Source organism: Macaca nemestrina, chromosome 13 (genome assembly GCF_043159975.1).
Source record: "Macaca nemestrina isolate mMacNem1 chromosome 13, mMacNem.hap1, whole genome shotgun sequence".
NCBI classification, from domain to species: domain Eukaryota; kingdom Metazoa; phylum Chordata; class Mammalia; order Primates; family Cercopithecidae; genus Macaca; species Macaca nemestrina.
This window is the reverse complement of record NC_092137.1, coordinates 102,620,307-102,644,155: the sequence shown is the minus strand read 5'-3', so window position 1 is coordinate 102,644,155 and position 23,849 is coordinate 102,620,307. Positions and strand designations below refer to the sequence as shown.

The 23,849-nt window shown below is 41.9% G+C and overlaps 1 protein-coding gene across 1 annotated transcript in view; it reads left to right on the top strand.

Annotated features, from left to right (window-relative positions):
• Positions 1-9,433: 9,433 nt before the first annotated feature.
• LOC105496020 (lysine rich coiled-coil 1) overlaps positions 9,434-23,849 on the top strand; it is a 29,713-nt gene continuing 15,297 nt past the window's right edge. The window contains exon 1 of the mRNA XM_011766047.2: positions 9,434-9,615. The gene's annotated coding sequence lies outside the window, so the exon portion shown is untranslated. The remainder of the gene's footprint in view (positions 9,616-23,849) is intronic.

The following is a 23,849-nucleotide window of genomic DNA, read 5'->3' as shown; positions in this document are numbered from 1 at the left end:
GCCTAACACGATGAAACCCCGTCTCTACTAAAAATACAAAAATTAGCTGGGCGTAGTGGCACATGCCTGTAGTCCCAGCTACTCAGGAGGCTGAGGCAGGAGAATCACTTGAACCCAGGAGGTGGAGGTTGCAGTGAGACAAGATCGCGCCACTGCACTCCAGTCTGGGCGACAGAGAGAGACTCCATCTCAAAAAAAAAAAAAAAAAAAAAAAAAAAAAGGTTTTTTCAATCCAGGTTGACTCCCAGTGAATACCCTTTATCCACATTGCCTACCAACTCAAGGTCTTGCAACAACTAGTCTGCCCTCAGTGGCCAGGGGCTCAGCCTGGCTCAGATGAGCTTGTTCCCTAGACTCAGCACTCTTGGAGCAGGTTCAGCCCAAGCCATGGTGAAAGAAGAAATTTACCTGCCCCAAGACCACACGGAGAGAGGAAGCCCAGGGCTCTAATTATACCTGTGGGCCTCAATCTTATCAGAATGATGGCTATTATATTATTAAAGGGTGATAGACAGAATAACAGGCCCCAAAGATGTGCAGATTCTAATGCTTAGACCTGTGAATATGTTACCTTATATGGCAAAAGGAACTTTGTGAATGTGATCAAGTTAAGGATCTTGAGATGAGAAGATTATCCTAGATTATCCTGGTAGGACCAATGTAATCACAAGGATCCTTATAGGAGGAAGGCAGGAGGGCGGGGGTCAGAGGAGAAGCAACAATGCAACCAATAGGGTCAGAGTCAGAGAGATATTTGAAGGGGCTATGTTGCTGACTTTAAAGATGGAAGAAGTGGCCATGAACCAAGAAACTGGAAAAGACAAGGGAACAGATTCTCACCCTAGAGCCTCCAGAGGGAACACAGCCCTGCGGACCTTGATTTCAGTCATGTAAAGTCCATTTCTGGCTATATAAAGTCCATTTCTGGCTTCTGACCACCAGAACTGTAAGATAATAAATTTATGTTATTTTAAGTCACCAAATTTGTCATGTTTTGTCACAGCAGCAATAGTAAATATAGTAAATATTTATTATATTAGTCTCATTATAGTAAATACTATGTTTACTTTAAAGTGAAATTCATACATAGTATAATTTATTCATTTTTTTTTTTTGAGACGGAGTCTCGCTCTGTCGCCCAGGCTGGAGTGCAGTGACCGGATCTCAGCTCACTGCAAGTTCTGCCTCCCGGGTTTACGCCATTCTCCTGCCTCAGCCTCCCGGGTAGCTGGGACTACAGGCTCCCGCCACCTCGCCCTGCTGGTTTTTTTTTTTTTTTTGTATTTTTTAGTAGAGACGGGGTTTCACCAGGATGGTCTCGATCTCCTGACCTCGTGATCCGCCTGTCTCAGCCTCCCAAAGTGCTGGGATTACAGGCTTGAGCCACCGCACCCAGCCAATTTATTCATTCTTATACCTAAAAAAAAATGACTAGTTTAACCTAATAAAGGTGAAAGAAAATCAAAGTTAATTTGTAGTAATATCTATTTATTGTAAATTAAATATGTAAATGTGCTCACTATGCATATGCTTGGGTACAACTATATTAGAAGATGAGATAAAATGGCTAGATGTTTGTACCTCTACGTGGAATCACTATGATAGACAGAGCAAAAATGCAGATTGATTTTGAGGACACAATACCATATTGTTGCCTGTGACCATAATTTTCTGAAATGCTGAATGACTCTTAGGGGAGTTCTAAATAAAATAAACTATGATCTTCCTTTGGTTAACAAGAAGTTGCATTGCTGGAAAATTCAGTGTATATTAAAACTTTACAAAAACTACTTTACGATTACTTACAAAATGGGTTACCAGACTCAGACAATCATAAACCGACTTTTTGCCTACCAGAAAAGCACATACAGATATTCGAGGTTGTGCAGGGTGGGCAGAGAGTCTCCATTGTACCAGGCTGTCCCCTGCTTCTCAGAGGATCTAACATCTCTGGCCAGGATTAAGGATGCAGAGGATGTTGACGGTAGTTTCCAGACTGGTGGTGGAGAAGAGGGCATAAGGCCCTAGTATGCCACATATCAATATAAATCCTGTGTAAAAGATTTTTGCCCATCTGCCTTTGCTACAGCCCATCCTGGTTTGTTTTTTCCCCCCACTGAGATCCAACCCTTTTTTGATGACTTTGGTGCTGCCACGAATGTGCCTGTAGCATCCCACAATCATTGTGACAAACAAAAGTTCTTCCCACATTCCTAAAATGCTTTCTACGTAGTAGATTTGCCTCCTTTGAGAACTACTGGTCTTTGTCATGAGAAAAAGCACATGTAGAGTTTTGAAAAGATTTCTTATTGATGCAGGAGATAGAAAAATTATTTAGGCCGGGCACAGTGGCTCACACCTGTAACCCCAGCACTTTGGGAGGCCAAGGTGGTTGGATCACTTGAGATCAGGAGTTCGAGACCAGCCTGGCCAACATGGTAAAATCCCGTCTCTACTAAAAATACAAAAATTAACCAGGCATGGGAGTGCACAGCTGTAATCCCAGCTACTTGGGAAACTGAGGCATGAGAATCACTTGAACCTGGGAGGTGGAGGTTGTAGTGAGCCAAGATCATGCCACTGCACTCCAGCCTGGGTGACAGAGGAAGACTGTCTCAAAAAAAAAAAAAAAAAAAAATCATTTAGGCAGATAGTGAGGGCAAAAGAGTCCTCAGCAGAACTTCCCTTCTAACAAAAAGCAGCCCTAGAAATAATTTCTTTTCTAACAAAGAGCACCCTGGAAGACCGAACTGCAAACATAGATAAGGAAGCTGGAAGCTTGCACAGGGGATGCCGGCAGCTGTGCCAATAGAAAAGGGCTACCTGGGGGCCAGGCATGTCCAACATGGGGCTCTACCTTCCCTTTTTTGTTAGCATGTGTACAGTAAAAAAGAAATGGGCCACATAGAGAAGCTCAGGCAGAGTACCTATCTGCATAATAAAAGATTGGGGTGGGGGCTGCCAGAGATTCAAGTCCTGTACAGATGACCCACCTGGTCCTAACCCATTTTTCACACCCTATGTAGAGCAGACACCACCTCCCCACTAGCTCATCTATAAAACCCTCTTCATTTCAGTGTGGATCAGCAACCCATTTTTCTGGGACCCCTCTCTGTAGCAGAGAGCTATTCTCTTTAATTTCCCTGTTGAATTTCTGCTGTTAACCTCACTCTTTGTGTGCCCACATTCTTGATCTCCATGGCTGTGAGACAACAAACCTCAGATGTCACTCCAGACAATGAGGCTGAATCATTATTGCCCTAGTGGAGATGATTGGGCAGAGAAGAAAAGATTCGGGAAGCAGGCCAGGCATGGTGGCTCTCATGCCTATAATCCTAGCATTTCGGGAGGCCAAAGCGGGTGGGTCACCCAAGGTCAGAAGTTCCAGGCCAGCCTGGCTAACATGGCAAAACCCTGTCTCTACTAAAACACAAAAATTAGCTGGGCATGGTGGTGGGCACCTACAATGCCAGCTACTAGGGAGACTGAGGCAGGAGTATCCCTTGAACCCGGTGGGGGCGGAGGTTGCAGATCACACCACTTCACTCCAGCCTGGACAAAAGAGCAAAACTCCCTCTCGGGGGGAAAAAAAAAAGATTCAGGAAAGATTCAGGAAGCACATGAGAGCTGTTGTTGATGTCTTACCTCTTGAAATATGGAAAAAGTAGATTCATTCTGCATCTCCTAAGAGATCAATCTAGGGGACAGGGTGGACATAACTGTGTGACAATGTGATATAGTGGTTAGGATTGTAGACTCGAGCTTCACAGACCTTCACAGTCATGTTTCTGTAGACGAGCCCTTCTCCACTCCAGGAAGATGGCAACCTTTTCCATCTTTAGTGATTTTAGTAAGCATCCAGGCTCCTTCTTTTTTTGTATATGAATAAAGAAGGGTAGTGAGAAAGGAAGAAGAATGAAACAGCTCAAGCCAAAGAGCTCCTGGTCCAGGAATGAGGCTGACCTGGGAGATTTCAGACAAGGGGATGACAATAATTACCACTGTGGAACAGGATGTCCAGGCCATTGCTCTGTCTGTCTCTATTTCAGCTGAATTCCCGCCTCCCCAACACACACACACACACACACACACACACACACACACACACACACACAAAAGCCAAGAACCTTCTTGGGGATACCAAGCACTCCCTCACCCTAAAGTATGTGAGAGGCAACTGATGCAGGATTTACGAAGCAAGGGTCATGCTGGGTCCCTAATCACACAGCTCAAGGTTAGAAGAAAGGGACACGAAGAGGCAGGAGTGGGGGCTGTTTTGGGAGCGTTATCAATGTATCATCAAAGGGCTAGGCATGGCTTCAAGTATCCTTTTAATGTAAGAAGGGGCTCTACTTGTTAAATTGCATTGTGGGTAGGATCTGTTCCCAGATGCCACTTTGCAGCCCCAAAATCTTTAACTGTACTCTGTATTGTTGTTCTGAAACTTCAAGCTAATAACCTCACAGGCCTTGAGAGAGTGAGTACATTTTCCCTGTATGTTGCAATTCAGGGAATATGTACAAATAAGTGTGAAGGAGTGTAGATAGCGATCAAATCCATGTGGTTTGTGATACGTCTTGAATCACTGGGATAGCTTGTGTGTCTGTATTAATACTGTAGCTGTTAATCTGTCATACCTGGAAGAGCTCTAGTCATCTCCTTGAAAGACCCGCCGGCTGAGCCACATGCCTGCAATGATCACCATCTAGTGACAAATCAAAGGAGCTGCAAGATTTTACATCTGAAGACTAGTTAAAGGACAGCTCTTATCCCTGGATTTGACTTCCTTTGTACCCAGAGCTAAGGTTCAATTAGACCAAGAGTCAAGATTCCTTTACCTCCAAACTAAGAATGGTTTGTACCTTCTTTGATGGTTAGAAAAAAAAATCAAAAGTCTATTTTGGCCAGGTGCCGTAGCTCATGCTTGTAATAGCAACATTTTGGGAGGCCAAGGCAAGAGGATTGCTTGAGCCCGGGAGTTTGAGACCAGCCTGGGTAGCATAGTGAGACCTCATCTCTATAAAAAATAAACAAAATTATCCAAGCATGTTGATGCATGACTGTGGTCTCAGCTACTCGGGAGGCTGATGTGGAAAGATCACTTGAGCCCCAGAGGTCAAGGCTGAAATTGTGCCACTGCACTCAGCCTGGGTGACAGAGTGAGACCCTACCTCAAAAAAAAAAAAAAAAAAAAAAAAGCTATTTTGTGACACATGAAAATTACATGAAATTCAGATTTCAATGACCATAAAGAAAAATGTATTAGAAAACAGCTGCAGTCATTTTTTTTTTTTTTTGCATATTTTCTGTGACTGCTTTCACACTGCAACAGCAGAGTTGGATATTTGCAACAGGCAACATATGGACCACAAAGCTGAAAATATTTACTATCCGACCTTTTACACAAAATGTTTGCCAACCCATGCTTAGATTAATAATAGCTTAATACCTGGCAATGTTAAATAGGCCTAAAGTTGGGGAGAAGCTCACCGCTTTCAAGTACATTCACTGACTGATTCATTCATTCATTTCATATGCTGTGTGAGGGACCTGATCAAGGAAGAAGTTCTTGTGCACACCTAGCACTCACATTCCAGGGTGACAGGAGCAGGTGCCCTCCTTGATTATCCATGATATCCTGCATAATTACATCCTTGACAAAACTTCATACTCTCTAGTTCATGTGTTCTTACTTAAACAGCATGCTTGCTTCCCTCTTTCTCCCTCTGGCTCCAAGAAATCCTTAGTTGTGCAATCCTTTCCTCCCAAGAAGTCCTAGATTCATTCATCCCGCATGCATTTATCAGCCTGTGTATCAGGCACTGTGCTCACTGCTCCAGGTATAAAGATGAGTAAGGTTGGGCATGGTGGCTCACACCTGTAATCCTACCACTTTGAGATGCCAAGGCAGGAGGATCACTTTAGTCCAGGAGTTCTAGACCAGCCTGGTCCACATAGTAAGAGCCCTGTCTCTACAAAAAATATAAAAATTAGCTGGGTGTGATGGGGCACACCTGTAGTCCCAGCTACTCAAGAGGCTGAGGTGGGGGGATGACTTGAACCCAGGAGGAGGCTGCAGTTGGCCACAATCATATCCCTGTACTCCAACCTGGGTGACGGAGCAAGACCCTCTCTCAAAAAATAAAGTAAAATAGGCACAGTGGCTCACGTCTGTAATCCCAGGACTTTGGGAGGCTGAGGCGGGCGGATCACAAGGTCAGGAGATCAAGACGATCCTGGCCAACATGGTGAAACCCTGTCTCTACTAAAAATACAAAAATTAACTGGGCATGGTGGTACATGCCTGTAATCCCAGCTACTTGGGAGACTGAGGCAGGACAATTACTTGAACCAGGAAGTCAGAGGTTGCAGTGAGCCGAGATCACACCACTGAACTCCAGCCTGGCAACAGAGCGACACTCTGTCTCATAAAATAAAATAAAATAAAATAAAATAAAATAAAATGTGTAAAATGTAAGCCCTGTCTTCGAGACATTGACCTTTAAAGGAGATTATGGAAGAGCATGTAAAGCTGGTGAGAGATAGGAGGCTAAGGGGAAGGGAACCAGGGAAAGCTCTGGAGAAGAGACAGACAAGAGAAGTAGGGAGGGTGACCGGAACCTCAGAACCAAAGGAGATCACTTCAGACCCAAGGACATGGCAGCATGTGCAGAGACATGAAGGCCAAGAAACAGCATGATATGTGCAACAACTATAATTGGGCGACTATTGCAGGAGCTACAGATACATAAGTAGTATACTTCTCTTTACCATTCCGGCACCAGACTACTGTGTTTTATGTCCCAGTGTTTCATATACATTTGAAAGCTATTCTAACAGCAACATCTCTTCCAATGTGTGACATTGTTCTTTGCTTATGTTACCACAAGTTTCATGGCACCCTTTGAGGTGGATATTGTGGCCATTTTGAAGATGAAAAAAATGGAGGTTCACAGAAGTAAGAAGTATATCTGAGGCCTCCTTGTGAAAAACATCTCCGAAGTATAAAACCTGGAGAAACTCTGCTCCAGGTGCATAAGGAGACTGCACAAGAACGTTAAAGCAGCAACAACTGGAGGAGCAAAAATAGGAAACAAACCCAGTGTCTATCAAAAACGTCTAGGAGAAAGGGTAAGTAGTGGTACATTCATAAAATGGAATATTATTGAACTGTGAAAGAGAATGAGAACCTCACATATCAGCATGAGTTAATATAAAAGAGAGCACATAAAAAAACATCGCAGAGGAATAAACAGTATGTATAGTAACACGTAAAGTTTTAAACCATGCAATGCAATATTTCATGTTACTTAGGGGTACATACATATGTAGTAAAATTATAAAGAAATACATGGAAATGAAAAATGCTGAATTTAGAATAGTATTTATTTCTGAGGGAAAGAGGAATTCATGAGGAAGTGGAGCGGAGGGCATTCCAGAAAGAGGGAGAAGTGTATACAGTACTGCGAGTTGAGTTTTGCAACAGTGTGGTATTTATAGGAATCAGTATAGGTTTAATGTTGCTGAATCACAGGTAATAGCAGGGTGGGGATGTAAGGGCAGTGGAAAGATAATGAGATCAGGGAGGTGGTGCACAGAAGCCTCATAGTACTCAGTTTGACCTTTTCCAACAGACACTGGGGAGCCAGTAATGACTTTTAGATAGAACCCTTTGGCAGCAATATGGGGAGTAGCCTGGAGTAGGTGAAGTCAGAGGGAGATGTTAGCATGTTTCTAGCAAGAGATGATGAGAATCTGAAATAAGGCAATGGCAATGTGACAGGAAAGTAGAGAATACCCCAAAAAAACTCTTCCACAGTATACCAGGAGATGTGCCCATCAACAGGAAAATCAGTGGAGTCCTGTCCGGCAGTGAAATGAACAAATTACAGCTGTCTTCAACAGCTTAGACGAAATTCAAAATATTAAGTGAAATGAACAACACGCCCCAGCATACTCATAAAGGTGTAAATCTTATAAAGTTTAAAAACAATCTAAATGTGTTTCAGCCATGCCTATGTATGATAATACATAGAGAAAGGAAATGATGAATACAAACTAGGTTAGTGATTTCTCTGGGAAACGGGATGAGATGATGAGATATATACATACATATATATTTGTGTGTATAATATATATTATAGATGTATATACTGAAAGAGCAAGAGGGAGAAAAAGGTCGTTTATGGACCAGTGATGACAACGTACCATGACAAACGATTGTGCTTAATCTACTCTGTGTAATTAGGACATAATAAAGGAAAGAGAGATTATAACTGAGGCTTTATTGTATAGATCATAAAATGTTTTGTTTTACTTATTTTCCTTTTCTTTGTCCTTTTCTTCCTCCATGCAGGCTTGCTTGCACGTAGTCATTTCAGTAGAGGGTAGTCACTAGGAATTGATTAACTTCATATCCTAACCCCAGAGCTGCAGGCAAGACTGATGAATTTGTTTTTCTTTTAAAGAACAATGGACCTAGCACGGTGGCTCACACTGGTAATCCCAGCCCTTTGGGAGGCTGAGGTGAGTGGATCACTTGAGCCCAGAAGTTCGAGACCAGCCTGGGCAATATAGTGAGACATTCCCACCCCCTGCCCAATCTCTATAAAAAATGAACGGAAATCACCCAGGCGTATGTGCCTGCCTGCAGTCCCAGCTACTTGGGAGGCTGAGGTGAGAGGATCACTTGAGCCCAGGAGGTCGAGGCTGCAGTGAGTGGTGATCGTACCACTGCACTCCAGCCTGGGCCATAGCACAAGACCCTATCACAAACAAAACAACGATGACTCTTAGGTCACGCAGACCTCCTTGATGGTCCAGATGGGGCATCATCTGATGGGGCAGATGAGACCTAGAGTCCCAGGGAGGAAACACTTTGATCACGGGGGATCCCACCCTCTTTATTCTTACCTTACTCATAAAAGCCCCCCAGTTACGTTCAAATGCATGTCAGTATCTGAGAGACTTCTCCCGCTCTCTCACTTTGGACAAATGGAATAAACCTTCCCCCGCTCCTAAGCACTGAATGTGTCAGTTTTGGCTTACTGCCCATTTGGTACACGAACCTATATTTGGGGGTTGATAAGGCAACAGATCATGTATTTTTAAGATATTTGGGGGTGGAACTGTAAATTTCCAGACTTTTTTTTTTTTTCACTCAGTTGGCTTTATACTCCTTCTCCCAAGGCGAGCGGCCCCACGAACTTTTCTTTGCCCCCGAAAGGAGGGCAGAGGGACTGGATCAAAACCAGTCGCTCCAGCAAGACGTTACAACCGCGCCGGGAACTGCCAGGCCCAGTGGGCGAAGCAAGCAGCAAGGCGGGGCTCAAGGGGCTTCCTGGGCGCTGGGCTCGCAGCGCAAGCGCACTAGCGCGCCTCGCCGCCATGGCGTCTGCGCTGTCCAGTCATAAGCCGGTAGTGGCGGCGACTTCCCCTCAGGAAGCCGGGTCTCCGCCTCCTCCTCCCATCCCGCCTGCTCGGCGGCGGAGGCGGCGGCGGCGGCAGCGGTTGTTCCTGCCTCTCCGCCACCTCCACCGCGGCTTATCCCCTGGCTGGCGGCGTTGGCGGGGCGGGGGACAGTAGTTGTAGACGCCCGCCCCTGCCTCAGAGAAGGTGAGTTCCCGCCCCGGCGGCGGGGGCGGCCCGGTCTTCAGCCCCTCAACTCCTGCGCTCCAGGACAGGCCTCGCGCGCCCAGCCCGCCGGGCGCGCCCCGAGTGTGCGAAATGGCCGACTAGGGCGCGGCCCGAGTCCCGCGCACCCCTCACCGGCCGCCGCTCCCGGAAAGGGGCGCCAGGGCTTCCGAGTGAAGTGCGGAGGGAAGGGGCGCTCGGCTTGCGGAGGAAGCCGAGGTCGGAGTGGGAAACTAGGGGCGGCCAGGAGGAAATCTAGACCCGGAGCGTCAGGGAAAGGGAAGTGGGGTTGATGAGGAAACTCGAAAATTGAGGGGACAGGGATAAGTAGAAAAAAGCCCAAACGTGGAAGAGGGTAAGCTTCCGTTTGGTGAAGTTCAGCATCCTGGAAAGTAGAGACTTCGACGTAGGACACTTAGGGAGAGGTGGATTTAGGAATCGGGGAAAGCAGGAAGTAGCGGGGCCCTTGGGGGAAGAGAAGAGGGGATGAGGTTTAGCGGGGGATCACTGGAGAGTTTTCCTAAGCTTTTGAGCATATGGCCCTGTAAGACAAGCTTCTAAGATTTATAGGCCCGTCTTGATAGTGATCTGGGGTTTTATGTGTGTGTGCTTTTAATCCTCTAATTTAGAGACTGAGGTCTCGCTGTGCCCAGGCTGGAGTGCAGTGGCGCCATCATAGCTCGCTGCAGCCTCCAGCTCCTGGGCTCAAGGGATCCTTCTGCCTCAGCCTCCGGAGTAGCTGGGACCTCGCGCCCAGCTGAGTTTTAATATGTACCTACCAATGTCAGAGATACAGGAAGCTGGACATTAAAGCGCCGAAAAAGGATTTTATTCCGCAACTACTGACGGGGGAAAGGCTGAGCTCCATTCCTATTTTCACCGAGATGACTGCGAGTTTTAAAGGGAGAAGTAGGGAGTGGGAAGAGAGGGCTCAAGTAGAGTCAGGGAGGTGAAAAATTACAAAGGGCTGGTCACTGCATAAACGCAAGTAGGCCAGCTCTGTCTCCTATCTTGGAATTATCTAAGATAAAATAGGATCCTCCCACAGAGACCGGGAGTCAGGCCCAGTCCTTCCTGGTTACATTTCAGAGCATTGGCTTCCAGGTCCTTAAGGAAGACACTCCTGAATTGTAAGAGGTACAAACACATCTCAAAGGAACGGAGGAGGATTCGTAGTTGTGAGCCCTTTTTAGTAAATGCTTTTTAAAAGGGAAGTCAGGGAGCTGTTATTAGGTGTTGGTTAGAACAAACAGTAAAATTTTTTTGGCAGCCTGGCTTTTCCAACAGGAACTCAAAAGAGGGCTGGATTGCCCTCATGGATGTGGCCTTAGGCTTCTCGAGGCCATGTTAAATTTTGGTCAACTCTCCAAGGATGGGGAGAGTTTTTTGGTTTTTGTTTTTTTTTTGTTTGTTTGTTTTTTGTTTTTTTGAGACGGAGTCTCGCTCTGTCGCCCAGCCCAGGCTGGAGTGCAGTGGCGCGATCTCGGCTCACTGCAAGCTCCGCCTCCCGGGTTCACGCCATTCTCCTGCCTCAGCCTCCCGAGTAGCTGGGACTACAGGCGCCCACAACCGCGCCCGGCTAATTTTTTGTAATTTTTAGTAGAGACGGGGTTTCACCGTGGTCTCGATCTCCTGACCTTGTGATCCGCCCGCCTCGGCCTCCCAAAGTGCTGGGATTACAGGCGTGAGCCACCGCGCCCGGCGGATGGGGAGAGTTTTTGCAGTTCTCCAACACATTGCTCCTAACACAAAAGGCTATTTCTTATCCATCTTAATCTGAGAGACGTTTGAGTTCTTACCATAATAGTTCTATATGTCTACAAACAGCGTGCTGGTTGCAAACCATGAGATAAGGCTTAAAGCAGTTTTGGGAATTATTTTAGTTGATAGTGCTTGATCCCACTGCAGAAGACATAAGTGAAACATTTAGCCATGTTCAGTATCAATTTTTTTAGTATTAGCCATGTTCAGTATCAATTTTTTTAGTATTTGCTGTGTTGCCTTATGTTGCTGTTTGTCTTCACAGTGAAAGATGATGGGAGCCAGAATATTGTAGAATAATTTAGATTCCTTTTTCCAGGAGAGACACCTGTAAATATAACTCCATAAAAATACTGATTTCTTGTTTATCCTTTTTCATGATACATTTTGCGTGTTATCCCATAATATTTTACACAATTGACTTTGTGTCAATTGACTTTGGAGAACTAGCAGAGGAGTAAAATACTGCAAATTTCTTAAAACATTTTTGTAAGCACTTTTTCTGTTCACTAAAAATAGGGATTAGTCATTGCAACCAAATGTTGAAACTATTAAGTTCTCTTAGTGAAGGCAGTTTTGGAAGACTAGATTTAGTGTCTTCAGTCAGCCTGGATTATTTTGCTTTTATAACAAATTTCCTGCCTCTCACTAATAAATAAGCCTGAGCAGTTTAAAGACTACAATTCAATTTGGCTCACATGGCCAGACCACAGGAAGATTTGGAAACAGCTTCTCATGGAAAAAGCTTTTTGCCAGACTCAGCATGTGTTTTTGTTTTTGATTTTGCAATGACTTCAAATATGTGCAAAAGACTTTAAAAGATGTCAGTTCACACAATACTAGCAGTAGCCTTTCTGTTCCACCTCAAGGTGGTAAAATGAGAATACTGGAATAGGAGTCTGACTAGTTACAGGTTCTAGTGCTAGTTTCTCCTACAGCTAAATGACCCTGAGTAAGTCCTACTTCCTGGATTTGAGTTTTGTCATCTGTGGGTGGGGGAATTGGACTAGCCCAGTGACTCTCATCTAGGGATCATCGTACCCCCCGCCAGAAGACCTCTGATAATGTGGAGACATTTTAGGTTGTCATCACTGAGCAGAGAGGGAGAAGAGCCAATCATAATTCCAAAAGACACAATCCTGAATGTTGAAATCCCGAAAGATGAAAATCCCTAAAGTTTAAGTCCCCAAAATCACAATCACAAAAGGCCAAAATATTGAAAATAATACATCTGGGAAAAGTACTTTTTTTAGTTCTTTAAAATATGTTTGTTTACATTTTTAAAGGGGGATTTATTTAAGAAACAAAAACATGACAGAACACTTCATAGGTCATTTGACACAATAAAACGCAATGGTAACATTTTGCAAACAAGTATACTAACAGTCACATGCATATAACAGTTAGGAGCAGATGAGCTGTATTCATAAAGAAGTAGATCAAAAAGGGAAATGTATAAAAGCATGTCACAATGGTTGGTAGTCGTGTGCACCTAGCTTAATAACTGGTCATCTGAAATACTGTGACAAGTCTTTTGATGAGATAGGTCAAAACCTGTAGTGGGTCACTGTTCACTTACGCAGTTGCCCAAAGAGCTGAAACATGAAGAAATTTTTATCTTTCACAAATGCAGATACGCAACAGACATCTCTCATCTCTTCATTTGTTGAGGAAGTTTCAACGTTTTTAGGTACATGCACAGTGCTTACACACAAAGTCAGTGTTTTGATAATGTACTTTCATGAAGTCACATTTGCAAAAAATGCATAAGACAAATTAGAACTCTCTAAAAGTCTCTGCAGTTTACACTTCCAGTATTGGACATGATGCAAAGATGAAATACACAGCATGCTGAATTATTATTTTTTTAAGTCTGACAATTTAAGATACTGGAAAAAAAATGGCAAATGAGAAAATGTATTACAGGAATAGATTATGGGCAGTTGTACAGAAATAGTCCATGAAAGCTGGGCTAACATGATGCAACTATCTTGTGACTGGGATTTTGGTATTTTGGGATTTCAACATTTGGGATTATCTTCTAAACCCACAAGGAACATGGTAAGCAAGAGTACAGGTGCTACCAGCATCTCCTTGGCATAGGCCAGAGATGTCACAAATATCCTAAAATGCACAAGACAGTTCCCACACACACAACAATGGATTATCCTACTCATAATACCAGTAGTGTCAAGGTTGAAGAACCCTGCACCAGCCAAACTCAGGTCTTTTACAGCTTTAAAATTGTGAATTGAATAAACACATCTGTGTTGGTATTCTTTCCATGGCTTGACATGGCTGGTACTAAAATTGTAATTCATAAAGCATATGAAACTTTGACCCATAAGGGCTGATATTCAAAAAGTAATCTCAGATGACATTCAGAGTAATCTCTGTTAAGGTTGAGACTATTCACTAGAATTTGAAAAAACAGAATATAATTGTTACCTAAAAAATTACCTATTGTCACTTTACTTCCGGTAAATATCCTTCATTAAAATTTCAGTTACTGCCACTTAACAATTGGCAAATATTTCATATGTCACACTATCTAAAACATGGCTAGGAGTCAATATATTTTTTATTTTAGGTATTTGAGTTTTAAATAATTGCCAAGATGGAAAAAAAGGTTGTTTGCACTTAGCTATAATTTTTTTAAGACTTTGTTAGCAGATTCCTCCAAAGGTATCAAAGAATTGTCATGTTTCCAGTTATTAAAATTCTACTCTCACTTTCAAAATTCTGATAGGACCACTAAAACTGATTTGAAGAGCATCTGCTAATCCATTTTCACCTATACCTATGGCACCCTTATAAGGAACTCCTCTGTATTGGTCTTGATAAAGAGCGAATATCAGTAAGGATTAAAAATTGGCAAAGGTTGGGCATGGTGGTTTACGACTGTGATCCCAACACTGAGAGGTCAAGGCCAGAGGATTGCTCGAGCCCAGGAGTTTGAAACCAACTTGGGCAAAAGAGTGAGACCCTGTCTACAAAAAAAAAAAAAAAAAGTAAAAATTAGCCAGGCATGGCAGCGCATGCTTGTAGTCCCAGCTACTTGGGAGGCTGAGGTAGGAGGACTGCTTGAGCCCAGGAGGTTGAGGCTGCAGTGAGCTGTGATCACACCATTATACTTAAGCCCGGGTGACAGAGCAAGACCCTGTCTCAAAAAAAAAAACAAAAAACAAAAAACAACAACCAAGTAAGGAAGATATAGAAGGCATAAGGTTACAAATAGGAAATGGAAAATTTAGTCACAAAAACCCAAAGAAGCACCATGTTTCCATAGCTAAAAGAAATACACAGACAGTGTATTATTGTGGTGTCAAGATTTTCCAGGACACTTTGTAATTTATTTGGTGAAGTTTCTCAAATATTTTTGACAGTTAAAAAAAGTCACTAAATAATAATATTCCTGAGTAATCATAGTAAAAACTGCAACAAACAAAAATTCTTGGTTATCTACCTGTTTTTATTATTATTATTATTATTATTTTTTTTTTTTTTTGAGATATAGTCTGTCATCCAGGCTAGAGTGCAGTGGTACAATCTCAGCTCACTGCAACCTCTCCCTCCCTGGTTCAAGTGATTCTTTTGCCTCAGCCTCCCAAGTAGCTGGGATTACAGGCATGCACCACCATGCCCAGCTAATTTTTGTGTTTGCTAGTAGAGACGGGGTTTCACCATGTCGGCTGGGCTGGTCTTGGACTCTTGACCTCAAGTGGTCCGCCTACTTCAGCCTCCCAAAGTGCTGGGATTATAGGTTTGAGCCACTGTGCCCAGCTCTACCTGTTTTTAAGAAAAAAAAAAAAACAAAACTGACTTGGTTTTGGAGTGAAGGACATTTCTGGCTACTTATTGAGTAATTAACTCATTTACATAGCAATTGCCTAAAAATATTTTCCTTTGTTTCCATGATATTAAGCAGAGACTCAACGACATAAAGAAAATCTAGCTAATAACCCTTAAGTTTATTCAGAAAACATTTTTAAGCTCCTGTTATGAGCCAGATATTATACTTGGTACTAAGGGTATACAGATGAATTAGGCCAGCCCTTTTAAAGGGTTCAATAGTAACATTTATTAATGAAATTAGGGAGAAAAATAAAGAGCAATTGGAGAAAATGCAGTTTTAAATATGGATTAGTCAGACTCCTAAGATACCAGGAGTAGTACATTTTTTTGCATAAATATGTGCTCTGCACATGACATGTTTGTTACAGGCACACCGGAGCATATTATGTTAATGTAAATCTGAAGTTGGCAGCTGGGAAGAATGATGAGAGAGTGTGCCTGGAGAAACATTAATGATTATTTGTTAGTTTCAGACTTGCTGCCTTTATTAGGTGTCAATAAGTGAAAATATTGACTAAGCATGTTAAAATGACTAAGAACTGCCCCTAACTGTATTCACCACATATATGTTAGGACATAAGCGTTGATCTCATTTTTTGTTTTTGTTTTTCTTTTGAGACAGGATCTTGCTCCAGTTGCCCAGGCTGGAGTGCAGAGGCACAATTTCATCTCACTGCAGCCTCAACTTCCCCAGGCTCAAGTGATTCTCCCACCTCAGCCTCCTAAGTAGGTGGGACTACGGGCGTGCGCCAGCATGCCCAGCTAGTTTTTTTGTATTTTTAGTAGAGATGGGGTTTCACCATGTTGCCTAGGCTGGTCTGGAACTCTGGACTCAAATGATCCACCTACTTCAGCTTCCCAAGGACATGAGCATTGATACGCTTCCCTCTTACAAAACTATTCACACTAACCCATTAGAAGGAATGGCACACATTTGATGGCCTTTGATGTAGGATATCTACGTTGGATCCAAATAAAACTAATTTCACAAGCGTGATCCCTGAGCTAGCTAGCTATAGAGTACTTATGATTATTGGCATTCAAAGACTTACTTTAAATAAAAACATTAATTTGATACTAAATATGTACTCCCAATTAATGATTTTGTTACTTCATTTGTATTTTGTCATTGGGAATATGCCATAATAAACCCTTAGTTATTTTTGTAATTGTTGTATTAATGTAAAGTAGCTAAAACATGGCAAACTGTACATCAGACTAGTCTCATTTCCTGAAAAAGCAAGATTAACAACTAGCGTTACAGCAAAGAGTATTCATAATGTTGACAGGTATTGGGCTGCATTGTTACCCCAATTAAGTTCTCTGAAATCACTTTAAATAGGATTTGACCTCCGGGGAAAAAAAAAGAATCAAACAACATGTTTTGGCAAAGATAACAGAATCAGTTGCCTAATATCCCAAAATTTAGTGCTGTGCTCTGCCTAGTCTTTACTAAGATTAGAATAGTATTGGATTACAGAACTCCCTAAGAGCAGGCATAAAACAAGGATGTCCATTCTCACCACTTCTATTCAGTATTGTACTAGAGCGCCTAGCCAGTACATTCAGGCAAGAAAAATAAAAGGTTTACAGATAGGCAATAAATAATACTGTCTTTATTTGCAGATTATATGATCATCTATGTAGAAAGCCCCATAGAATCTAGGAAAAGGCAATGAGAATAGTGAGTTCAGCAGGGGAGTAAAATACAAGTTCCGTATATATAATCAATAGTATTTCTAAATGCTAGCAAAAAGCTATTAGAAACAGATTTTTTAAAAATACTATTTACTGTTATATCAAAAAACAAAACTGCATTCATAGACCTTGTCATAAAACATAAGATACTTTTAGATAACTTTAATAAAATACATTGAGGCCGGGCCCAATACACCTGTAATCCCAGCACTTTGGGAGGCCAAGGCAGGTAGACCACTTGAGGTCAAGAGTTCAAGACTAGCCTGACCATCATGGTGAAACCCTGTCTCTACTAAAAATACAAAATTAGCCAGCCATGGTAGTGCACGCCTGTAATCCCAGCTACTCGGGAGGCTGAGGCAAGAGAATTACTTGAACCCAGGAGGTAGAGGTTGCAGTGAGCTGAGATCCCGCCACTGCACCCCAGCCTGGGTAACAAGAATGAAACTCCATCTCAAAAAAAAATAAAAATAAAAAACACTGAAAATAACATTGCTGACAGAAAGAAGGTGCAAATAATGGAAAGATATAAAATGTCTCCTAATATATGTTAGTGAGTTGGATTGAAAAGTATAGAGCCATGGTGTATTTATTAGAGGGGAAGAAGAAGTAAGCTACTGATACCTAAAATATAACCAAATTAACATCCTAATTTTGCTCATAAAATTTTTTCCTCAAAGATTAAAGATATTTAATAACCATTTAAAAATCTATTATGCTGGCCAGACATGGTGGCTCACACCTGTAATCCCAGCACTTTGGGAGGCCAAGGCAGCAGATCACTTGAACTTATGAGTTTGATACCAACCTAGGCAACATGGTGAAACCCCGGCTCTACTAAAAATACAATTAGCCAGGCGTGGTGGTGTGTGCCTGTTGTCCCAGCTACTCGGGAGGCTGAAGTGGGACGATCACTTGAGCCTGGGAGGCAGAGGCTGCAGTGAGCCGAGATCACGCCACCACACTCTAGCCTGGGAGACAGTGAGACCCTGTCTCAAAAAAACACAAACCTATTAAGCTGTTATGATTAAATGCCATATCACAGCAGGTCATGCTGTGAGGCATGGAAATTTTTATTACATTTTTTGTTCAAATTCAATTGATTTATTCGTCAAACATGAGATGTCTGAAAAACATTTCATATGGTGCAAGAGTTAAATTAGGCAGGGCACAGTGGCTCATGCCTGTAATCCCAGCACTTGGGAGGCCGAGGCAGAAGGATCGCTTGAGCCCAGGAGTTTGAGACCAGCCTAGGCAAAATAGCAAGGCCTTGTCTCTTTAAATAAATAAATAATTCAACATCAAGTTGCGTTTTGTGAGAAAGATGTTTAAAAAGTTAAATTCAGGTTTTGCTATTTCTAAAAGGTAGGTAGAATGAAACAGATTGTAAATCAAATTAAGAAAAGTAGAACAATTCCTTGTATTTAAGATATGAAGCTCTTCTTAGACAGTTTTGAATTATGAGTAATTCATATTATGTGTTTCATATTTAATACAGTAGTTGATGTGCAGTTTTTGTTACTTTAACTTTCACAGTGCTTTTACATATTTTTACTGAGATAAAGACCTGGCAGGGCTTGGTGGCTCACACCCATAGTCCCACTGCTTTGGGAGGCTGAGGCAGGTGGATTCCTTCAGCCCAGAGGTTCGAGACCAACCTGGGCAATAAAGCAAGACCTCATGTCTGCCAAAAAAATACAAAAAATAAGTTGGGCGTGGTGGCAGATGCCTGTAGTCCCAGCTACTGGGGAGGCTGAGGCAGGAGGATCAATTGAGCCTGGGAGGTTGAGGCTGCTGTGAGTCGAGATTGTACCACTGCACTCCAACCTGGGTGACAGAATGAGACCATGTGTCAAAAAAACAAAAAGTTGATTCAAAATCAGAGCAATTAGAATAAGGATCATGTCCATCCTTCAACTTCCATAAACACAGTCCCTCTAAAACATAAATTAACTTGAAATACAAAGAATTAGGTACTTCTTTCAGATACTTCTGTGCTGTTTATGGATAACCTTATTTGTCTTTCTATAGTTACTAGATTAATTTATTGGGAGAACATCTCACTATGTCACTTAAATAGACAGAATCCTGAACAACAATACAAATACTTCATCCATACCACACTTACCTTGTTCCCTGCACTCTTCTAAGTGCTTTGCATGTATTAATTTCTATAAGGACCACGACAGCTTTTTGAGGTATATGTTATATCCCTATTTTAGAGGTGAGGAACCTAAGGCAGAGAGGTTGAGAAGCTTGACCAGGGTTACATAACTTCCTAAGTGGCAGAACTGACTCCAGTGTTCCTATATCTATTTGACTCAAAGGAGCAATGGAGCTAAGTAACAGTATGACAGGCATTAGTTCTTAGTAGTGCCTGAGGTGACGTAGCCTTTGTCGGATGGATGATCTTTCTGGAAACAGAGCCAACATTTCAAAATCATTTTAATGTATAATTATTTCTTATTAAAAAAAAAGTGTAAACTCCTTTAGTTATTTTATTGAGGTATATTTTACTTATAATAAACTCCACATATATAAAGTGTACAATTCAGGCCGGGCACGATGGCTCACGCCTGTAATCCTGGCACTTTGGGAAGCCGAGGTGGGTGGGTCACCTGAAGTCAGGAGTTTGAGACAGCCTGGCCAACATGGTGAAACCCTGTCTCTACTAAAAATACAAAAATTAGTCAGGTATGTGGTTCATGCCTGTAATCCCAGCTACTTGGGAGACTTAGGCACAAAAATTGAATCCAGGAGGCGGAGGTTGCAGTGAGCCAAGATTGCACCACTATACTCCAGCCTGAGGGACAGAGTGAGACACTGTCTCAAAAAAAAAAAAAGTACAATTCAATGAATTTGTGACAGGTGTATGCTCCCATGAAACCACTATCATAAGCAAAATGCCAAACATTTCCATCAACTTCGGAAAGTACTTATGCCCCTTTACAATCCATTCCCCCCTCTACTTCTATCCCTGGGCAGCCATTGATCTGCTGCTATTACTAGAGATTAGTTTGCATTTCTAGAACATTTTATAAATAGAATCATATAGTAGATACTCTTTCATGTCTGTCTTCACTCAGCATGATGGTTTTGAGATTCATCCATGTTGTATTGTTGCTCTTTTGTTCCTTTTTATGTCTGAATAATTGTATTTTGCTTATCTGTTCAGCTGTGGATGGACATTAGAGTTGTTTCAGGTTTTGGCTGTTACAAATAAAGCTGCTGTGAACATTCATATACAAATCTGCATGGATATGTTTTCATGTCAGATACACAGGAGCAGAATGGCTAGGTCATATGGTAGCTATGTATTTAACTTTATAAAAAATTAAGCCAGGTGGCTGATAATTTTTTACGGTGGCTCACACCTGTAAACCCAGCACTTTGGGAGGCCAAGATGGCCGGATCGCTTGAGCCCAGGAGTTAAAGACAAGCCTGGGCAACGTGGCAAAACCTCATCTCTACTAAAAAAAAAAAAAAAAAAAAAAAAATTATCCAGACATGATGCCATGAACCCATAGTCCAGCTACTCAGGAGGTTGAGATGGATCACTTGAGCACAGGAGGCCAAGGCTGCAGTGAGCTATGATCATGCCACTGCACTCTAGCATGAGCAAGAGTGCTATTCCATCTCAAAAAAAAAAAAAAAAAAATTATCAAACTCCTTTGTAAAACGGTTGTACCATTTTACATTTTAGCCAGCAATGTATGGAAGTTCTAGTTATTTAACATCTTTAGCAACACTTGGTATTCTTAGTCCTTTAATTTTAATTGTTCTAGTGAGAGTGTGGTGTTATCTCATTATGGTTTTTTTTTTTTTTTTTTTTTTTTTTTTTAACTAGACAGTATGGCTCTTTTCAGTTTATTGCATGAAGAAGTTATGTTAGTCCAAGTTAAAAGCAGACCCTTCATTGTGGTTTAATTCATATTTACTTAGTCATTAGTATATATTCTTTTCTGAAGTATCTGTTCAGACCTTTTGCCCTTTTTAAATTGAGTTTGTCTTATAATTGAGTCATAAAAAGTCTTTATATCTTCCAGATGTAAGTCCCTTGTCTGATATGTTAGTTGAGAATATCCTATACTCTGTGGCTTGATTTTATTTTATTTTTTTGTTTTGTTTTCTTTTGTGGAGACAGGGTCTTGGTAGATTGCCCAGGCTGGTCTCAAACTCCTGGACTCAAGTGATCCCCCCAACGTTGTCCTCTAAAGTGCTGAGACTGCAGGCATTAGCCAGTGTGCCCAGCCAGTTTTCATTTTTTTAATGGAGAGAGATGTAAGACTTGGAGATCAGAAAATGTTTCAGCTTTTTAAGGAGGAGAAATGGATTCCAGAATGTAGACTGAAAAGTTTTACATCAGTTGAAAGGCAGCATGCCACAACAGTCAGTAACAGATTATGGAACCAGACTGCCTTGTCATTTACTAACTGCAACCATGGATATGTTTCTTAACCTTTCTGTGCCTCAGTTTCCTCTTCAATAAAATATACAAAGTAATTGTACTGAGCCCATAGAGTTCTTACAAGGATAAAATTAGTTGCCGTGAGGCCAGGCATGGTGGCTCACGCCTGTAATCCCAGTACTTTGGGAGACTGAGGCGGGTGGATCACCTGAGGTCGGGAGTTCGAGAGCAGCCTGACCAACATGGAGAAGCCCCATCTCTACTTAAATACAAAAAAAAAAAAAATTATCCAGGCGTGCTGGCACATGCCTGTAATCCCAGCTATTTGGGAGGCTGAGGCAGGAGAATCGCTTGAACCCAGGAGGCGGAGGTTGCAGTGAGCCAAGATCGTGCCACTGCACTCCAGCCTAGGCAACAAGAGGGAAACTTTGTCTAAAAAAAAAAAAAAAAAAAAAGTTACTATGTATAAGTGCTTAGAACAGTACCTGATACAACATAAGGGCAATGCTGTAAAAGTGTTACAGAACAGATTATTAATAGGTGGCTTGTGAATGTGATACTTTGAAATAAACATTAAAAGGCAATATGGATTTATTGAAAACAAGTCATGCCATGCCTCGTTTCTTTTATGAAAGATTACTGGTAAATCAAAAGAACGTTGCAGGACCGTATTTCTTTAGAGAGCATAATGAGATTCCCTGAGGTTTCTGAGATACAAGATTGTGCCAGGAAGATACTTGAAGTTTAATTGGCATAATTTATTCAGAGATTAAATAATGACTTTTTATATCAAATGGAAGTTTTAAGACTAGAGTTCAAGAAGTTCATGAGTTGTTAAAGTAAACCATGAAACTTGAAATACTTCTGCTGTGTGTGTGGTTGATCTCTTTAAGCTGTAATCCCTAGACCTCCTGACTACAAGAGTTTACTCCTATCTGCCTATAGATTGTTTTGGTCAAAATAATTGAGATTGAGAACCATTGCTGTAGAAAGGATGGTTACAATTTTAGAAGGGCATTTCCTATATCTTTCAAATATCAACAAAATGGAAAAATAAGACTTCAGTGTGGTACAAATAGATCAGACCCATAAGAAGGAGAGTAGTAGGGAGTAGAGTGGAGAAGCATAGTGTTCAAAAAGATGCTGAATTTGATTTTGAAATAAACTCAGATGATATCAAATTCTTAATATCTTTCTAGTTAAACCCACAGATTGCTAATAAATAGATACATCCTAGATGCAAGAAGAGAGCAGATTCTTTGTAGCATGCCATAGGTATTATCTTGCCCTTGTCCTGCTTAAAGTTTTCACCAGTAATGTGAATGAAGTCATAGACTGAATGCATATAAAAAGTATGTGTGGGAGCCATAGCAAATACCAAGATTAAGATCATTTGAATTTTTAAAAATTCTCAGGTGGCTGCAGTGGCTCACAACTGTAATCTCAGCACTTGGGGAGACCAACGGACCAACGGAGGAGGATCACTTGAGGCCAGGCGATCAAGACCAGCCTGGGCAACATAATGAGATTCCCGTTTCTACAGAATATTATTTAAAATTAGCTGGGCATGCTAGCACATGCCTATAGTCCTAGCTATTCTGGTGGCTGAGGCGAGAGGATCACTTGAGCCCCGGAGTTAAGGCTGCAGTGAGCTATGCTCATGCCTCTGCACTCCAGCCTGGGGGACTCTGACTTTTTAAAGAAAGAAGGAGAAGCGGGGCAGGGGTGGGGAGAGAAAGAAAATAAACAAAGGAAAAGAAAGAAACCTCATTTAGGAATAGTGGTCTAGGTTGGGCGCGGTGGCTCACGCCTGTAATCCCAGCACTTTGAGATGCCAAGGCGGGTGGATCACGAGGTCAGGAGATCGAGACCATCCTGGCTAACACAGTGAAACCCCATCTCTACTAAAAATACAAAAAATTAGCCGGGTGTGGTGGCGGGCACCTGTAGTCCTAGCTACTCAGGAGGCTGAGGCAGGAGAATGGCGTGATCCTGCAAAGCAGAGCTTGCAGTGAGCCAAGATTGCGCCACTGCACTCCAGCCTGGGAGACAGAGTGAGACTCCGTCTGGAAAAAAAAAAAAAGGAATAATGGTCTAAACCCATAACAAGATGAAGTATTAATTCCTGCATTTAGAAAAATAATTCAGTCAGCATCCCTATCACATGGGAGAAGATAGCCAATATCGGGGGAGAGAGATGCTACCTCCAAGATTTTAACAATTGTAAAGGTCATTAGAAACCAGTAATATGATGACTATTTAAAAAATAACTATTGCTAAAATAAAATGGTAAGGATGAAAACAATGTCCAGGTTAGAGGAAGAGATAATTTCACTTTACTCCACAACAATCACCGTCTGTGTTCTTCAAACTATATAATGCTGCAACCTCTGTAATGAGTAAATATATAGTAATCACTATGCAAGTGAAAGAGAGGTGATGTCAAAATTTTCTGAGGAAAGATTTCTACAAATGCCTAGAGCTCACTACCGAC